We start from the raw sequence: 21,573 nt of genomic DNA, 5'->3' as shown, positions 1-21,573 counted from the left end.
CCTACATCATGTGGGTGTGATCCCTTTACCTTTCCTGTATGACAGACATCATTCCTGTGTGTGGACAGCAGTGTTACAGACAGCAGGTAGCAATACCTCTTACAGGAGAACCTGCACACTCAGGCCAGCTACATATTTGTAGGAGGTTCCAGAACTACAGACAGGGTGTGAGTAGTGTTGTTGTCTGCATTGTATAGCACTGATGTTACAGGGTCTGTCTGTGTTTAACTTGGAATGCAGTCTGTCTGCATAGCTCTCAATTGGGGGCCTATCCTCTTGATGGCCGGAGGTGTGCCTATTATGTTTTGCTTGTCCACAACACAGGTCTTGTGTCAGATGTATCACTGGCAGTGTGTGTTAAGTGCTATCGGTACATGGCTACATCCATTTCTGTTTTTAACCACAAATCCCTGACTAAGGGTATGCTGCAGACTATCCTGTAACACCAGCGACTTGCTTAGTGCATGACAACAGTTTTACACATATGGGCCTGTGTTCCAGCCTCTGTTCTGTACCTACATACCAGGCTTTGCACATATGATATACTGTCAGGGGTTGTCATGTAGTGGGCTAAGAGTATGTCATGCTGCCATTCCTGTCATCATTCCACTGCTATTGTTTTCCGCACACATACTGTGGGGTTGGGTCCATATATGTGTGGACCTACACAATATATATGTGTGCCCTTATGCACTCCAGAGGCCAGTGAATGTAACAGTGGTATATGACCCTGTATTATTGAGTCTAGGGGGTGGAGCACCATAACTAACCTAGGCTATTACAACAAGTGGGGGTATCAGGGTTAAGCTGCCTTAAGGTATCTGGATGTATATTACCATACAATTCACCTTGGGTAAATGCAGGCCTACTGCCTCCTGCCATACAGACTGTTCTGTTTGTCAGTGAGATTGTGATGGTGTCAGTTATGCCTTGTTATGTAACAGATACATCCCATTGTGTCAACTGAGGTCTTTATCCCCTAGGGATTGTGTACAGAGTGCAGATAGAGGCTGCTGGACTATACATCTGCATTACTTACTGTTGATTGATTGGTATCCTGTGGCCCAGTCTGTCTTTACTATTGTACTACTTGAAGGCCTTGGCCTGGACAGCAACATATGTAAACCTTTCCAGACTATTGTATTAATATCACTGTTTCACAGTTGCATTACTCTATTTATATGTATGTCAGTGTCTAAACAGCTATATGACATGGCATATACAACTGCAATAGTACACAAATAAAGCTTTCCCATGTATGCAAACCTGTGTGTGGTGCTATATCCTTTGACTTCTCTGTGGGTATATGTTGCACACAACAATTGTCATTTGTATGGGTGGCTCATACAGTGTCCAGATGGTAAGGTAGTAACTGTAGGCAGAGTGGCTGTTCCGTATTGTGTGCACCTTCTACATATGTACCTTCCTATACATATCTCTGTGTGTGTATGTGTAGTTACATAAATATATATATATATATATATATATATATATATATATATATGTGTGTGTGTGTGTATATATATATATATACATATATATATAAATATATATATATATATATACATATATATATATATATATATATATATAAATATATATATATATATATATATATATATATATATACATGTGTGTGTATATCTGTATCTGCATATATGTGTGTGTGTATATGTATCCTAGGGATGTTGATTGCTTCCACACTGTACATTCCCTATGGTAGCCAGACTGTACTGCATGATATGTTACTGATACCAGCCTGACATCATACAGGTGGGATGGAGTACTGCTAACATCTTGTGCACATGTTGTGTCAGGTCCTGGGTATGGGATCTGCAACAGTTGGTAGTGTATTGCAGGGCAGATGTGTTTGGCTGTCGGGGGGGTATCTATATGTACAAGACATATGTTGTTTGGGCCCCCTCAACCCCATTAATGGTGCATGTGGACATATATGTGTTTGTTAGGTTCCCATTTTTATCTACAGATGTATGTCTGTATATATCTATATCTATATTATATATATATATATATATATATATATATATATAAACATATCTATATATCTATATATATATCTATATATATATATATATATATATATATATATATATATATATATATATATAATGCTTACATATGTATGTATGTATATATGTATATATATATATATATATATATATATATATATATATAGATGTAGACATATATATCTATAGGCGTATGCATATGTATGTATATGTATGTATATCTATCTATATATATATATATATATATATATATATATATATATGTATATATTTCTATATATATAACTATATCTACATATATAGATATGTAGTGGTGCTGCGGTAATGTTGTCGCCTCACAGCAAGACATTGTCACGTTCTATTTTCAGCAAGAGCGTCTTGTGTGTGGAGGCATGTGTGAATGGGCGTGCCTTCGTTGAAGGTTGTGCGTCAGGGCTGGTAACTCGGCACGTAAAAATCCACTACCAAACATTAGCGGACCGGAGTTCTGCTGTAGCGACCCCTAACAGGGATAAACCAAAAGACACAACAACAACATATATCTATTTAGATATAAATATATATATATATATATATATATATATATATATATATATATATATATACACACACACACACACACACACACACACACACACACACACACACACATACACATACATCTACATGTTTAGATACATTTCCTGTACTGTTGAATGACTGGACTGGATGATATGTTTGAGAAAACATCAGGGTTATGTATACCTGACATGTCTTAGTGGTAAATCACTTTGGCTATGATGTGCAGGGTCCTGGGTTTGAGCCTTGCAGAGGTTGTTTATTTTGTTGCTGGGCAGAACACAGGCCATTGGATACAGAGTGATTAAGGCACTTTTAAGCAGCTGTAAGTGGATTTGTGCGAGTTTTCAGGGAGGTAAGCACTGCTAACTTCCAGTTACAGTTTCTTATACTCAGCTTCTAAATTGCTTAACCTGTGTAGGCATTGCTTTCCCCTGCTCAAACAAGCTTAAACCCACTTACTGCTGCTTAAAAGTGCTTACCCCTGCTTACCCCCACACTAATTTCTTTAAAAGAAAAGAAAAAAGGGTTGAAAGGAAAGTTGTGTAAAAGTGGCACAAAGAGGGAAAGATAGTGGGCAAAATAGCTAGGGATGTGCAGGAGGGTGTAGGGAAGGTCCATAGCTGCCCATTTCTTCCACAGCAACAGCTGTGCACATACACTGAATTTGGAGGTAGGTTTGGACACTCAAACCCCTGAGAGAGGAGTGGGGACAACAATAATATGTTGTGAGGCCAGTTAGACCAGATTACATGTGTCCAGTGGACAAGTGTGCAAAATGGACAGCTATGTATGGGGCAATATTTTTTGGGGGGAACAGATTGCCTTTTTTTGTTTTTTCAGGTGAGAGTGGGATGTTGGGGAGGGATAGTAGGTATATTTGGGAAGGTAGATTGGGTAGGTTAACAGACAAGACAAACAAGATGCATACAGGGGCTGTATATGACACATATTGTGGGTAAACACCTTGATGGGGAGGGGTGTTGGGAAATCGGAAGCCCATGTGCCCCCTAGTGGAAACAGTGGGACTGAGATCCCCACCCATGGGCAGTCACCACTGCACCTTCACAGCCTCAAAGGTAGCTGTGCTGGGGGCTGAGCCAGAGAGCCAGGCCGACCCTCTAGTTGTGACATGCGGCCCTTAAACTGATGTAGAAGATCTCCAAACTGCTGAACGAGCTCTCTATGCACTATGACCTGGACCTGGCGATGGGTGACGGCTTCATGCATGCACCCACTGCCGGGAGGCCAAGCCCCATCCCCTGAGGCGGTTCCACTTGAAGGTGGTGGAGGATCAATGGATGAGGAGCCCCTGGGTTGGGCCCCAGACGTGCTGGTGCCTAGTGCCACGGCCAGCTGAGGTGGGACAGGTGGGTCCACTAGGACCCGCATTCCCATATGTGCTATGGTGTTTTTGGTGTATCAACATATGTGGGTTAGTAATAGTCAACACATTCCAGTGTTAGGTATAACAGCATGCATACATATTCCCATTAACCCAGACACCAGATATGGAACAGTTGCATAGCAAACAGAATACATGCATATATGGGACCACAGTGGTAACAATGGCACCATGCCATCAATGTTGGAGTATTTCAACATAGCACATGCATAGAAACAGATTTAAATAATTTTCAACCAATAGGACATATGTCCCAACATAACATTGGAGTCATCACATACCAATTGAGGTGCGTATGTAGTATATTTAGTTTATTGTTGCAGATATGGTTGGGGGGAGAGAAAAATATCAATTAACAACTAGTATATTCCTGTAGTTTTTATTTATTTATTTATTTACATTTATTTACTGGGAAGTTCCGACTGGATGCAGGTCCTTTTTCAGCAGATGCCCGGGGAAAAAAGCTCCACATCATGTACATGATAAATAGAGATACAAAGTTGCAGCAACAGTAAACAACATTACAGGTTGTTGGCTTTAATACAATAACAAGATATTGATTATCAACAGTATATACAGTAAATGTTGCAAGTTAAGACAGTTTCTTGTTGTTTATAATATTAGTAACAAAGTTGTCAGACAAGATTTTAAAGTATGTAAAGACAACTAGCTAATTCTGACTGTGGTTAGTAGTGGCAGTAGTATAGTTGGGTTAAGAGTCTAGGTGGGGGGGGGGTGTTAGTCTGGATTAGAACAAGGACAAAGCCAGTGCAAATTCAAGTGGAATTTGAGTGCAGTGTTGAAAAGGCTGCTGGAAGGTAGAGTAGTTATAGAGGGTGGAAGATTGTTCCAAAGTTTAGATATGGTACATGAAAATATGGCTTCTCCTGCTGAGTTTTTGGGTTTGGTAACAGTGAGTTGATTTTTGTTGCTTGATCTTAGGAGCCTAGTGGGGTGATAGGGTTGGAGAAGGGTTTGAAGGGAAGGGATGGGGGATGGTTAATAAGCTTAGAGTGAGGGTGAATTGATTAAAGTGAAGGAGTTGTGGGAGTTCTAGCCAGTTTAGTTCTTTAAGGGAGATACAATGATGGCTGCGGTAGGAGGTTCCAGTGGCAAATTTAACAATTTTGTTGTAACACGCATTCAGCTTGTGTAGGTCTGTCTGTCTAAGGTTGGTAAGTTTGGGGAATGCATAGAGTAGGGTGAGATTAGCTGGGAATTGGCTATCCAACTATATAGTTCACATTACTTTCCTAGTCAGTGCTGTTTTCTGTACCTTACAAATATTACTACATTACCCTATTGCCTTAGTTTGGACAGTGATATGGCTGTCATCTTTATACATGAACTGGTTTTACCTGCCTCTTACCTAGTATACCTGTGGAGGAAATGTTTGTTAACACTAACTGTTTCTACACATACTCCCTGATTCAAGGTTGATGTTGTGCACATAGCTGTCCATCTATTTTTGCACAGACTCTGGCCATGTCTTGATCACATGCAGGTGAACTGGGACATAGGTATACTATTTCCCTCTTCCACCTCTACTGACTTACAACACTCTTATACAGGATTTCCTACACAGCTATATTATGTAGCACAGTGTGGGTGACAGTGATCAGTGATACCTTATTATTCAGAGCAACTGCAACACTCACAATTCCATACAATACCAGAGTAAACAGTACCAGTACAGGGTATCAAGGTTTTATTTCTCGACACAGTGTTTGTATCTAACATACCTGTAGGGGTAATGTTTGTTGGCACTACCTAAATGTTGCCACACATAGTACCAGATTTCACATTAGTATTATGCACCTACATCTCACTGTGTTACTGTATACACTCTGGTCACAGCTTGACAACATGTGGGTGTAGATAGGACATACTTGGCTTATTACTCTTATAACAGCTTCAGGAGTTGCTAGAGAGACAGGTTTGTTCTCATAGATGTGTGACAATCAGTTGTATTTCCTGTTTGCTGTCTAAACATCTGGGAGAATCCCACTGAATTCCCAGGGGGACAGGGTGACAGGCAGCAGATATAGGCCCATATACTGGACTATCTGGACTTATCTGTACAGTTGTGGGGTATGATTCTGTATGCAGCCTACTTCCACTCCCAGGTTTCAGACCATGGCTGTATCTGCTAAAACTAAAACACTGTCCATCACAGTTGTGTGTGCTATATAGATATTGCTGTATATCTCCTATCTGCTTTCTGTCTTATAATTCTCCTGTGGTTTTACATTCTGACCTTGTATTACAACACTCTTATACAGGATTTCCTAGACAGTTATATTATGTAGCACAGTGTGGGTGACAGTGATGAGTAATACCTTATTATCCAGAGCAACTGCATCAGTCACAATACCATACAATACCAAAGTAAACATTACCAGTACAGGGTATCAATCATTTATTTCTGGGCACAGTGTTCATATCTGATAGACCTGTGGGAGCAATGTTTGTTAGCACTACCTGAATGTTGCCACACACAGTACCAGATTCCACATTACTGTTATGCACATACATCTCACTCTGTTACTGTACACACTCTGATCACATCTTAACAACATGGAGGGTGTAAATGGGACATATGCGACTTATTACTCTCATAAGATTTTGGGGAGTTGCTAGTGTGCCAGCTTTGTTCTCACAGATGTGTGACAATCAGTTGTATTTCCTGTTTTCTGCCTATACGTCTGGGATCATCCCACTGATTTCCCAGGGAGACAGGGTTACAGGCGATTTATTTCCTATGACAGTACATGCAAGAGTATTACTGACCTGCCTTGAATTGCAACATCTGCAGGTGACAGCCATGGGTCTCCTGGTTCGCAGCCCACTCACTTGCCTCTGTGAAGGACATAAGAGGAATATTTAGCCATACCTATCCATAATATACATGAGCTGGCAATTATTACACACATAATGGAGTGATACTTACACACAGCTGGGATAGCCCCTGCTGTCCGAGATCCCCTTATACCACTTCAGGTCGGCATAGTGATGCCTGACCTGCTCACCAGTTCAGGGTATGCCAGTGGCACTGGTGAGGTCACGGGCGAGATGGTCCCAGGCTTCCACCTTATTTTGGGAACCCTGGTACTGGCCTTGCAGCAATCTCTGCTCATGGTCTTTGACAAGGAGTCCTGCCATGACTCTGGACTCCAGGATGACCCAGCACTGTGCCCGGAAGTGCACTCCCTCTCCACTTTCTGCCATGGTGCCTGCAAGGGGAAGCTACAACCAGTTATGAGATGTATTCCTGCCTGTTGGGTTTATGTAGGGCCAAATTCCCACACTTTGCCATGATTGGCTGGTTTTGAAAAGGCTAAGCTATGGGCAAACCTGCTTACCTAAGGGTGGCATTGTTTAAAGGGGTACATCACTGGACATTGAGTTAGCTGGCCTACACATTGCTTACACCAACTAAGCTGACCTGTGTAATTCTTGGTGTTGTTTAATATTTAATTTGCATTATATTTGCTTTTTGGCATTGATTTATTTTATATATATATATATATATATATATATATATATATATATATATATATATATATATATAGCTGGTATCCATGATTCATGTGTATGTACATTGTATGGGGTCATTGTGTTTAATTGGGGACTTCAACACTCTATTACAATTACACCTCACATCTGGGCTTACTGCTGTACTCCAGTTCACATATTTATATGTAGTGGGTTATAGAACATATGACTGTATACTGATTCGTTTCACATGTTCAGTTTGATTTTACTATAGTAAGGATTTGTTTGGTGATACCTCATTTTTATGTACTGCTGTGGTGGTTTGGTGGTTAACTACTGTGATGATAGTGTATAGGGTCCTGGGTTCAAGTCATGCAAGGCTGTTTATTTTGTTGCTGGGCAGAACAAGGGCTGTTGGATACAGAGTGATTAAGGCACTTTTAAGCAGTTGTAAGTGGGTTTGTGCAGGTTTGCACAAGGGTAAGCACTGATAACCTCTGGTTAATGATGCTTACAGAGTGCTAGTTCAATATTGCTTAACCTGTGTAAGCATTGCTTACCCTCGTGCAAGCAGTCTTAAGCCCACTTACTGCTGCTTAAAACTGCTTACTCCCGCTTACTCCCACACTAATTTAGACAGAAATGAAACATGGCTCTTGAGAAAGTGGTAGATTTGGACACTCTATGGATTTATCATTCATTACACATTATACCTTCATTTTGTATCCCTGATTCATGTTTATATATATACTGTATGGGGCACTTGTGTTTATCTGTGGATTTTACCACATTAGTATAATGACACCTCACATCTGCACTTAATGCAGTACTCCAGTTCACAAATATATGTTATTTAGTAGGTTATACAGCAAAAACATGTTCATAAAGTGATTTCACATGGAAAAAGTGAGAATCAAACCGGAAATAACTGCTTACAAAGCAAACGCTCTGACCACTATACTATTGCAGTACTGCTTCAATTCCATGTATCTTGCTATTTATCTTCTTGTGCTATTTAAGCTACAGTATGCGTAGCTAAGAAATGTGCAAACCTGCGCACCTATGGTTAAATTTAATCTGTTTGATAAAAAAAAATTCTCTACTGCTATTTTCTCTAGGAAGGGACAGGTTTCACTTATTGCTGTGGATTTCTGCATGCATCTGCACATTTGGCAGACATCCTAGCAATCCCCCATACCTCTCAACCTCTTCAGGCAAACTATCTGGACAAAGCTTGACAAATTGTGGTACAGCTACGGAAATATTTTCATTATTGCTCTTATAAACTTGGGACAGTTACTAGAGTAACAGGATTTGTTTTAATATATGTTTTCTGACGGATTTGAAGTCTGACATTGAAATGTATGCCATTATTTATCGACTTCAATCCTGAGATCATCGCAGTGATTTGCCAGGACATCTGGGGTGATGTATGGGTGAGAAATCTGGACATTCTGTGATTTGTACAGTTGGGAGGTATGCAGCCTCCTGTGAGCGTTCTCGCTCATTGTCATTGTCTAGTGGTATTCCTGAGTGCAGGGGAGTGTGTATTGTGAGAGCTCTGCTGTCAGACACACCCCCTACACTTGTCCACACTCCGTGTCCGTTTAGGAGCAGAGGCAGCACGCCCTCTTTACTATACATGGCGCGCTGCAGTGCTGCCCTTAAACAGTCGTTTCTGTGCAGGAATAACTTATTCTTGCACGGAAGATTAGTGAATCCCAGGGATTGTGTTTTAATCCCTTGGGGGTATTATTCAGGTTAAAGTTGCAGATCAAGATAATTGCATGGTTGCTCATTTATAATTCATTTGCATACTAATATGTCTTCACTGTGTATACTTACACAGAAATTAGTCTTGCATGTACACAATTTACAAGAACGAAGGTGTGGTATTTTGCTGTATGCTTTTTAGCAAATTCCAAGTTACATGAAAAGTACATGAAGTAATCAGCATTTCAAAGGCATTGAAAGGCAGTTTGTAATTCTTCAGTATGCAGTTAACGTTTACTAGTAATATAGGCCTCATACACTGGTGGGGGGTAGGTGAACCTTTAAAACTCTTAATTTTTCAGCAGCATAGATTTTGGCATTTTCAGAAACTGACCATGACAATTTGTAAAACATATTGAAAACACATGCTTTATCAAGCTGTGACTTGCACAATGTTGATTTTGCAAACTAATATGTACAATCTGCAACATCATTTGCACAAATTGCAAATATTTGTTTGCATCTTCTATTTTATTTATTTTTTTATTTACTTTATTTCATTTTATTTATTTTGACATCTGCAAAGGCAGAATCAATTAACAATGGGAACTCAAAGAAATTTTTCAGAGACAATATCAATTGAATATGGTAAGCACAAAAGAAAATATAGTTAATATAGATATAGGAAAATAATAAAAATAGCTATAGTTCATTTATTCAGATTCTCTATAATGTGATGACCAATTATGGTAGTAGAAATGCAAAGTAAGCTATAAGCACAAGAAAATAAACCAGATTGCACTATAAAGTCAAAAAGTGATTTCTTAAAAATGTCATACCTATATATTTTGCACCTTTCTGTGTATATTTGTTATTTATACGTGTAAGTTATCACCAGGACTCTAGGAGAAAAGGCAAGAGGAACTGGGAATTGTGGCACTAATGAAGACAATGTACAGCAATTCGTGCAAAACTAAAGGTCTTACAACATAGCTAAAAGGTGCCATGCCGGATAGTTACATTATTTCACAGAAAATTATGAGGCAGGAAAAACTCTGTTGAAAGTTTTGAGTGCTTCATATCTGCCTGCTTTTTTCCCAAAGGCCTATTATCAGTATAAGACTGCTAGCATGAGGATCTGTCTGCAGCTCAAGATGGGGCCTAAGTACTTTCAAAAGAAACTGTGTAGTATTTTTGCAAATTTTTAGTCCTAAGCAAGCATATCTCAGCTATAGTAATTCAAAACTGTTAAACTGATTTTGCTTATTGCCGCCACAAAGAACATCAAAGCACTAAAGACTAAAGCCAAATATACCACAAAAGTAAACTGACTGAGGTTCATACCATACTATGAGACTGCAGACTACTATTAACCTAGCCAATAACCAGAGGTAGAAACAAACTCTGTACTTTGTATCTGTAAAGTAAAGACCTTCACCATTATGTCAACCCAACAATGTATAAGCAGTGGAAAGCATTACAAACACACCCTATACAAGCCAAGCTGGAAAAGATGTGACAGTTTGTCATACCAGGAAAGGCAACTCAGATACAACACATACAAGAAACTAAGAAATAAAATATGAAGCAGCCACAGAAATCACTATAATCATTCATAGCTGAAGTCTCCATGAACAAACCAAAACTGAATATGTCTGCTGCATCTTGTACAAGGACAGAAACATGTTATGATGTTACACTAAACAGAATAAATGCAGGGGTGATTCAAACAGAAAAAGAATCATTGGGATGGCAATGGAAGTTCAGCTTCAACTCAGGAATGCCATGGTGCCTAGTCATCACCTGCATGTCTACAAACTGCCTAAAGTGATATTCCTGCATGATATTTGGCAGTCTACATAACACCAGGACTCTAACTTCTCAAAAACTGCAGGCATCTCCATAAGGAGCATTAATACCACCCCCACCAAAAGACGCTGAGTACAGACTGGTGAGGAAAGCTGCACTGCTCATGACATACAGAAAGAAGGATACAGAAATGCTGTTTATTCCCTAAGATATCACTACAATCAACCATCCCCTGCTTATGAGTATTTCTAAAGGGCAAGTATAGCCAGAACATGGGCAGTGTTGGAAGAACACAAGCATAATTTTGACCTCTGTGAAGAACATTCAACATCTTGCAAGGGCTACAATTTCTGGTGATGGCATAACTTCTTCAAGAATATTTTTCTTCTCCATACCTGCTGATATTCTACTCATCACCATAGCCTTTGTCATCTACTCCTTCTCCTGACTGGATCAACAGCATGGCCACAACATGACCCTCATCCAAGAAGCCATTTATAATTTTTTGAACTTATTTTTGCTCTCCTTGCTTTAAACTATAGCCTTTCTACCCCTGTGCCTGTATCCATTGCTGGGGCTACCAGCACTCCTTTTACTCCACTAGTCTTACTAGACTCTGTGCTAGAGTCAGTCACAGATCTTAAAGGTGTCGAGGGTGGTCTAGTCATCACCATCAGCTGTGGGGGTTTACCTTATGGAGCCTACCCTATGTCTCCCTAGCAGTCTCTGTGGTAGCATCTAAGGTGTGGGAATGCAATGAGGATGTGTGAAGTATCACCCAGCCTATGCAGTAGCTCAGCCCTGTCCACCACCTTATCTCCCCTTTGGGTCATGCTTCCCAATTGTAAGGTCCTCAGTCTCTACCAGGGATTATCACAGGAGACATTCATAGAACTGCCCTGCCACCACTGATGGAAACACCATCCCACCTTGCCACTCCATCAGTCCCCTGAGCAGCAGATTGATCCCTGGTCAGCAGGGCCATAGCCCCGGCTTTATCTCCCTATGCCATTAGAGTGGCTAGAATAATTTTCTTTTAATTGCTATCATTTATCCATGTGAGCCCTCATGTTCTGAAGTGATGGCCATGTAATGAGGTAGTGTGAGGCCTTGTTGGAAGGTTTGAAGGAAGTCTTGTCATCTGCTTCTCTGTGTTATGCTACCCCAAAACCTCCCTTCCTCAATGACAAATGCCTGCCATCCATCTCTGGTCTCTGCTGGAGATAATGGACTGACTATACATCCTGGGACACATGCCCAGCCTCAAAATTTATCTCCTTCCCCAGTGGGTTTCTCCAGAGTTGGGTTGATAATTGAACTAAGGTCATCTTGGTCATAGTCATGGTTTTGTCTCTATATTCCAAGTGGCTGGCTTATGGATGGCATATTTAGATGGAACCAAAAGACAACATGCATGCTGTTTAACTAGACTACCAGTGGACACATCAGAGACACTTACAATATCATGGTAACATTGCAGGTATAAATACTGATGACCAAGGCTGAAGTGAATTGTTTAAACACGTGGCACCAATGTCAAATGCTGCAGGTTCAAGACCATTCATGCATTGAAAATTTTCCGGAAAAATGCAGACCTTAGTATTTCTGAAATTGTGCTATAACACATCAAACAAGTCCTGTGTGCATGCTGAGGAAAAAGTGAAAACTTCCGGAAGAACTGCTGCCTATAAGTTGATTTGGTCGGCATTTTATTACAAGTTTGCTGATTGGCTTGCAGGGAAAACTTTCTTTTGAAACAAGTTTAGAATAGATGAGGGGATGGAGACGATGAAGAAGTAAAGGTTCAGAGGCTGGTGATCTCACTAGCAATGGGCCAAGTTTTAGTCACTTTAAATTTTAATGCTTCATGCAGACCCACATGGACTGTATGTTGGTGCTATTTAAAAACGTATGCAGTCATGAGAATGTAATCTGAATACACAAGATCTACAGTTCAGGAGAGACACAAGGTAGTATTTTGTTAAAACGCCAGTTTTTTTAGCAAATCTGTGATTTAAAAAGTTTGTTATTGCTACATATTGTACTTATTTGCTGCCTGCACTTGAATTAAGTCATTTTTGTGTTTAAATAATCTGTTTAACTGTTGCAGGCTACACACTAAAGTGTGATGGCCTTTTCTGTGCATTTAAAGTGTTGTTTTGATTGTATCTACTCTATTTTCTGAAAAAAAAAATATATATATACTTGTTACCTGCCTTTCTGAACTAGCATAGTCCAGTTTTCAGGTTATTGCTGAATCCAGGGTTGAGTTACAAGTTTCTGGGTTGCCCATACCTTACTTGGATAGAAGGAAGCTTCTCTGTTCACCTGTGATAAAGGGGAGCTTTGAGCAGCCTATCTGTCCCTGGTGGAGTGGTTTCAGCCCAGAAGTTAGTAGTTTATTGGCCATTTTGGGCTAATTTGATTGTATCTGCTCTATTTTCTGAATAAAAAACAAAAAAAACAAACACATATATATATATATATATATATATATATATATATATATATACATATATACTTTTTCACGCCTTTCTGAACTAGTATAGTCCAGTTTTCAGGTTATTGCTGAATCCAGGGCTGTGTTACAAGTTTCTGTGTTGCCCATACCTTACTTGGCTAGAAGGAAGTTTCTCCGTTCACCTGAGAGAAAGGGGAGCTTTGAGCAGCCTATCTGTCCCTGGAGCAGTGGTTTCAGCCCAGAAGTGAGTAGTTTATCGTTTCAGCCCAGAAGTGAGTAGTTTATCAGCCATTTTGGGCTAATTTCTATCTCTTTCTCTTCCCTGCTATAAAAACCGCATTTGTGCGGTTTTGCGCACTGGGCAGCACCATTTAGCTAGAGTTAAACTATTCTAGGCTCCACAAAGTCTACTTTTCAATTTTTCCCTTGGAACTAGACAAACCTTCAACTTTAGCACTCAAACCATTCATTTCACAGTCAAGCACTTGCTTAAAACTCATAGCAAGCACTAATTAACCCTAGCCCTAGACCCCCCTATACTCTCCAGAAGGACAAGGCTCTCTATTCGTCCACACCAGCTAATCAGGAAAACAGCTTACTCTACCTAGTCAGGCATGTCCAAAGGGCAGTTTCCAGTGTACTCTCCAGTCCAACTGGTGAATCTGGGCATTTTGAGGCAATGTTACAACTGCCGCATGCACACAGAAAACCCTCTCCTCCTATCACCAAGCACTAATATATGCGAGAGATGCAATTATGCAGCCAAACTGGAGGCAAAGCTCTCTCAACCCAAGACTGGAACTAACAGTCAAGAGGAGAAGGGTAATACTTGCAAAACACCACCAGTCTCACATAGACCTAATAAACCAACACCGGCAAATAACACACATGAATACATGAAAACATACTCGGAGGCTCTAAATAAAAATCTGCAAAAGCAACAGAGACCTCCAAAGCAGACATCCAAGCAACCTCCATACCCCATCACCAACCATGAAACACATACTTCACATAATCAGTGTGCTACGCAATCACAGCCCTTAAAGCAAAATAACATACCCAACACACTGGTAATTGGCGACTCTATAGTCAGGCACACTGATGTCCCACTAACTAGGCTGGACCAGCAGAAGGTTACAGTTAGCTGCCTGTCGGGTGCCAGGATCCACCACATAACACAAGCACTCAGGTCACTCCAGAACAAGTACAAATACAACTCTGTCATTGTACATGTTGGTGTGAATGACCTGAGACATACCTCCCTGGATTACATGAAAAGACACATGGAAGAGCTCTCTGATTATGTAGCCCAGGCCGGTATGACCCTGACCCTGAGTAGCATCCTGCCCTCACCAAGAACGATGCCACAGTATAAAGAAAAAATTATCAATTTCAACAATTGGCTAAGTTTCTGGTGTCATTCAAAGGGGATCCAGTATCTGTCCTCCTGTGATATCATGCTCAACAAGCCACGGTGCTTCGCAAGAGATGGCTTGCACCTGTCACCCTTAGGCTTTTGAATACTGGCCAAGGCTCTTGCCGCCCCCATAGTGCCTTTTTTAGGCAAGGCTCAAAAGACAAACTCACCACCATAAATAGCACAGGTAACCAAAAACTGAGGGTAATGTTACTCAACGCCAAAAGTCTAAACCTCAAAATGCACGCACTCGAGGCACTCCTCAGTATGGAGAACATCTACATCTGTGCAGTAACAGAAACCTGGTTTAAGGCTCCTGAGAACACCTCAGCACTACTAGGCTATAACTCATACCATGCCTTTCAGCCACAGAACCAGGACCGAAACACAAAAGGCGGGGGTGTATCCATATTCATCATGGATACCCACACCTCCAGGTTAGTGGTGCAGCACAATGCATCAGAGATCATCCATGTGCAACTAACAATGGGCAAAACTTAAATCCAGATTGTAGCTTGCTACAGATCACCCACCATGGCCCAGGACCCCCATTCTGCATTTCTGGAGACACTGGGAAATATGACCAACCACCCTAATACTGGATGATTTCAATTACCCAAACAAACTGGGAGAACTACTCAAGTACTAACTCCCTTGCCCAATGCTTCCTAGAATTTATAAACTCGAATGCCCTGAATCAACTGGTCAACACCCCCACCAGAGGGAACAACATATTGGACCTGGTCATCACCAACATGGGCACCTGGTGTTCCACACTGGAGGTCAACCCCTCGCTGGTTAGATCAGACCATAGACTAATCACTCTGGATATCCACACCCCCCCCACCCCCAATCGAGGAAACCACCATGAAAAACTTTTCAAAATTAAACTTTACGTTACTTAAGACCGACGTAGAAAGGTTCACAGCCCACATGCTAAAGGACAATGCTGTCCAAGCTGCTGAAACCTTTACAAATGCACTCTATGAGCATCTGCAGGAATGCATGAATCATGCTATCCCTAGTAAAACCAAAACCCACTCCTCCAAGAAAAGGAAACCAGTCTGGTGGACTCCTGCCATAAACAAGCTATACAACAGATGGAGAAAATAGTACAGAAAAGAGTAAAATCCCAAGAAGGAAAGACTTCCCTGATCAGTATCAGCAAGAAACTATGATCCCTCATTAAATCATCCAAGGCTAGTTTCGAAAGAAAAATTGCCAATGACTCCAAAGATAACCACAAAGCGTTCTTTAGCTATGTCAAGAACCTAAGTGGAAACTCTCAGATCTGCTCTGAGTTAGTGCAGAATGGCACAAAATACACTGAACCGACTGATATTGCCAATATTCTGGCAGACAGGTTTACTGCAAACTTCACCACCCTCTCACCCCCTAAAGGGCCCATAACCATACCAGAAGAATGTAGGGCACCATCAATCACCAACACACAGGTTAAAACAGCCCTATCCAAAGCCAAAAACACAGCTTCAATGGGACTGGACGGTGTCCCAGGCTGTGTCTTACAAGAGCTCCAAAATGAACTAACCCCTCACCTAAACACACTGTTAAAACTCAGCCTCTCTACAGGCTACATACCCACAGAGGGGCGCACAGCAACAGTTATCTCGCTCCACAAAGGTGGAGCCACAACAGACCCCAGGAACTATCACCCTATAAGCCTGACTAGCCTGGTCTGCAAGGCTATGGAACGCATCATCATGGAACTCATTAACAGAGACATTGGGAACCTTCAAACCTTGGACCCTACCCAGTTTGGCTTTGTTAAGGGCAGATCATGCCTCCTAAACCTGGTGGACTTATTTGAGATGGTTACCAAGGCATTAGATGAGGGAAAGGAGGTCCACACAGCCTACCTTGACCTCGCAAAGGCTTTCAACACCATTCCCCATTCTAGTATTATAGACAAGCTCACCAGCTTGAACATAAATCCCTATGTCACAAGATGGGTTGCCAAGTGGCTCATGGATAGAACCCACATGGTGAGAGTTGCAGGCTCTATGTCCAACTCTAAACCGGTTACAAGTGGCGTCCCCCAGTGCTTAGTCCTAGGACCCCTCCTGTTCGGTATATACTTCTCAGAGGTACAGGCAAGCATAGGAGGACTATGGCTGACCAAGTTTGCAGACGACTGCAAACTAGGGGCCATAACTGACTCTCTGGCTGATACAGACACCCTCCAGATGGGTCTTACTGAGACGGATACTAGGTATCAAAATCATGGCCTCAAGCTAAATGCCAGAAAGTGCATAGTCATCCCCTTTGGAAAAAAACATAGTACCCACGAACTATCACATAGGTGGTAGTCCCCTAAATACAGAAAATATAATAAGGGATCTGGGGACCCAAGTAGATAGTAATCTCTCCTTTGATAATCATATTGCCAAGGTGGTTAGAAAATCCTTCTATGTGGCCCACCTAATCACAAAAGGGTTCACATCTAGAACAAAAGAGGTTATTGTGCCTCTCTACTCATCACTCATTAGACCCATCATAGAATACAATGCCCCATTTGGGATGTACCTTACAAGACACCTGCAACAGCTGGAAAGACCACAAAAGTACCTCACCAAGAGGATTACTTGCCTCAAACAGATGCCCTATGCAGCCCGACTCCAGAAACTCCAGCTGTACTCGGTTGCATACCACTTACTCTGAGGTGATCTCTGCCTGACATACAAGGCAATGTCCAACCCAGAATTGATGGACATGCTCCACCTAACCACATGCTTTAGAGATATAAACCTCACCACAATGATAAATAGGACATGCTGGAGGGATAGATTCCTGTCCCAGAGACTCCCCATGCTTTGGAACAGGATTCCAATATACATCAGACAGAGCCCCTCACTAACACTCTTCAAGAGAAATCTTGATGGGTGGATGGGTAACAGAAAATTTACCCTGGGGATCACTGCAGTGGCTCTGCTGGACAGTGATGCAGGGAACTAATGGCTCTGCTGGACCGAGGCACAGGGAACTAATCTAAGGGGGTGGTGAAAGCCAACACATTCTGGCTAGGCTTATAAATGCCCTTGGGCAGATAGCCTAGTACTTACCTATAAACCTATGAAACTACAACAACTTCTAGAAAAACAATAGCAGATTCAAAATAGTGAGAGATTATAGAATTCAATAAACTGTGGAAGGGGAACCATTTTTAGCTGCTAGGAAAATAAGAAGTATTTTAATTAGTATCTGTAGCTTATTAAACACACGGGGAAATGTGCATATTTTAACAAGCAAACAATCTTTATCTTCTGTCAGGTTTTCAGTCTCTAAAAGATCATTAACTGGGAGAAAAGAAACTCAGTTTATACAATAAATCAATGATGTGCTTGGTATCAGGAGGTTTGTTTCTCTCCCAGAAATGAGCACACTTCTCTCTCCAGGTGAGGGAAGAATAATTACCTCATGTAGAGAAGTTTAAGTATCTTGGAGTCATTTTTGTGAGGGAAAGTTGAGGTGATCAGAAGAAAGAGAGAGAGACCAAGGGGTGAGTGCAGAAGTAGCAGCACTTCCGCAGGCATTGCACCAAAATGTGGTGGTAAAGTGATAAGTCCAAAGACGAAGTTGTCAGTTTACAAGTCAGTGTCTGTCCAAATCCTTACCTATGTTCATTAGTTTTATGTAGTGAGTTAAAGGATAAGATCAAGGATTCAGTCAGCAGGACTGAGGTTCCTTCACAGGATAGTTGGGCTTGCTCTTTGTGACGGAGTAAGCAGCTTGGTCATCTGAAAGAATCCCAGAGTACAGCCAATGCTCCTGTATATCCAGAAGTGTAGTAGCCACCCCAGATGCAAGGTGTTAGGCGACATGATCGACAGATGCCGATCAGTAGGAAGCAGAGTGCAGGTATTCATTTCCACACCAGCATTTCCGAATGTCATCATGGAAATGAAATAAAAGTTTTGCTGTAAGGACTGAAGCACTTGCTTCAGCACTCCTTGTGTGATGTAAGTTGTAGCAAGTGGCTAGTTACTGTCTTTAAATGAAGAAGATGCTTTTTTTAATAGGAGCACAGACTCAGAGGACCTGTCACTCCTAGAAAAGAGGTGATTGGGGAAAGGACCTTTTTTTATCTTCAACTATTATTTGAAAGCCAACTACAGCTTTGTCTATGTCAGTAACAGTCAGCCGAGTTGCTTTAGACACCATGAAGCACCATGTGATAAAGCCTTTTAAGGAAGGTCAGGCAGAATCAAATGCAAAGAGGTTTTAGCAAAGACCCAGGACACTTTGTAGGGATTGTAGCTCTCAGCTTGCATAGATACATCACAAATTCCTAAGGATCTCACTGGATGAGATGAAAAACTATTGTTATGGAAACAGAATATGATATATTCTGCTCAGCATACCATTGCCAGAATAAGTGGTTTAGAGAATAGATGGATGGTGGGATGGATGGATGCATGGATGGATGGATGGATGGATAGATGGAGGGGTTGTCGTCATATGGAAGGTGTACTGTTTGTTAATAATACTGGGCACTGAAGAAGAAAAAAGTAGTTGGAAGAAAAAAACAGAATAGTAAAGAAAAGAAAATATACAGTAGAGTGATGACTGAAGCAGAGAGGTGTGCAAAGAATAAGAGAAGTTAGGTAGGGTGGGGTAAAGCTACAGCATGGCTAGAGTACAACAATAAAAAATAATGAGGGCTGCAATTAGAGATTTTTCTCTTTTGCTTTTTAAAAGTAATTTAAGATAGAGACAAGTACCCATTTTCACAGCACAGTGGTATTTATACCAAATGAGTAGTATCCATAGACAGGGCCTCACCTTATGCAGTATGCACAGTTATACTGGTCAAAAAAAGCAGAATGCAAGAGCCAAAGAAGACTAGAGACTGTATACATTTGTGAATATGTGAATTAATGCTTGCATGTGTAAGTGTGCATCCATGCATACCTGTTCTAAACAGATTGTCTTAATGAGAGCTGCAGTATTACCAGGCTGGACAGGGTAGATCCGAATTACCTTTGCCTAGCAAAAGTCTTCACTTGATTCTGTGGGATCCCTACACATTCCCAAGTGAAATGAAAGATATAGTTCCATCAACTTTTCCTGTTTCAACCCCAACACCTCCTCCCAGTGGCCTGTGTCTGGAACACCTCTCATGGGAGATGGCAATGGGACAGCCTCCCAAGGAGTCTGAACTACCTCAGCAGACTCTTTTCATCCCAAAGGTACAGTAGGTGTACACCAAGAGCCTCTTGAAATGCAAACATCCTTACTCTGTCACAAAGGAACCCAGCTAAGCTACAAAGGAAACTCATTTCTACTGCTTATATTAGGGATGTCTTCCTCTTTATTGCAATGAAGACAATTTAGTTTCCTCTATCTTTCTTGATCTGTCCAAAGCTTTTGATACTGTCTCTCATTCTAAGCTCTTAAGTACACTCTTGGAACTTAAACTTAGTCATTCTCCACTTACTTGGTTCTAGCAATATCTAGCTGCTCACCAGCAAGCTGTAATATGTCAACAAAAGCTGTCTTCACTACTGCCTGTAACCTTGGGAATACCACAGGGATCTATTCTAGGTCCTCTCCTTTTTATTATGTTTACTAACAATCTTCATACTGCCTCCCCACTTCCCTCTGTAGTTCAATAAGGAGACGATTCCATCCTGATCTGTGCTGCCCAAATACTACAAAAACTCCAAAAAATAACCCAGCTGTCATTCAGTGAAGTGAAATCTTGGCTAAACAATGCACAACTTATGTTTAATCCAACCAGAACAAAACTCAGGCTCTTCTATCCAATTAGAGATGCACACCCCCACCCACTATTCAATATATCATCAAACCATACAATTATTTCTCTGGTTTCCCAAACAAAATTACTTGGAGTAACCATAGTATGAAATTCGACATACACATATCACAGACAATAAAAAAGTTCATAAAAAATAGGAAACCTGTACAGAAACTGGCGCACTTTCAAAACAAATCTTCAAAGGCCACTATAGCAAGAGTCTGTCTTATCTCTACACTACTATATGCCTCACAAATTCTCACAAATATTAAGAAATTTGACCGAGCAAAACTCGAAACTTACTATAATAAAACTGCAAATCAAATTTCCAGTCCCATCATTGTTTGGATTTAAAACAACTGTCATAGCTTGAACTACCAAATCTACTTGCTTATAATCAACTCACTTTTGTCCATCGAATACTAAATCAGGCAGAAAAAAAACACCAGTGCTTCAAAATCTACTAAACACTACTCCAATAACAGGGTATTGTGTTCCACTAACAAAGCCTTCTTAAATATATCCAGACCTAACAATGTAGCTGGAGTTTCATTTTACTTAACTGCATAGCAAATACTTGGAATTCCCTGCCATTAAATATCAGAACAACTACTAACACTTCCAACTTAAAAAAAAAAAAAAAACTTCTCAAATCACACCTATCTGATTCCTGGACCTGCTCTTGCACAAACCCTGGTTAGGAAATAGATGTCTTAAGGCAGCTGAAAGACCACAACCAGTTATTTTAGTATTTGAATAATATACCCTACTAAGTATATATATATATATATATATATATATATATATATATATATATATATATATATACATACATATATATATATATATATATATATATATATATATATATATATATATCCTTAACTTGCTTGTTTTTTTACCTTCAAT

Source organism: Protopterus annectens, chromosome 6.part0 (assembly GCF_019279795.1).
Source record: "Protopterus annectens isolate FY-2018-M chromosome 6.part0, PAN1.0, whole genome shotgun sequence".
Lineage (NCBI taxonomy): Eukaryota > Metazoa > Chordata > Ceratodontiformes > Protopteridae > Protopterus > Protopterus annectens.
The sequence above is the reverse complement of the archived record's forward strand: the minus strand, read 5'-3'. Positions refer to the sequence as shown.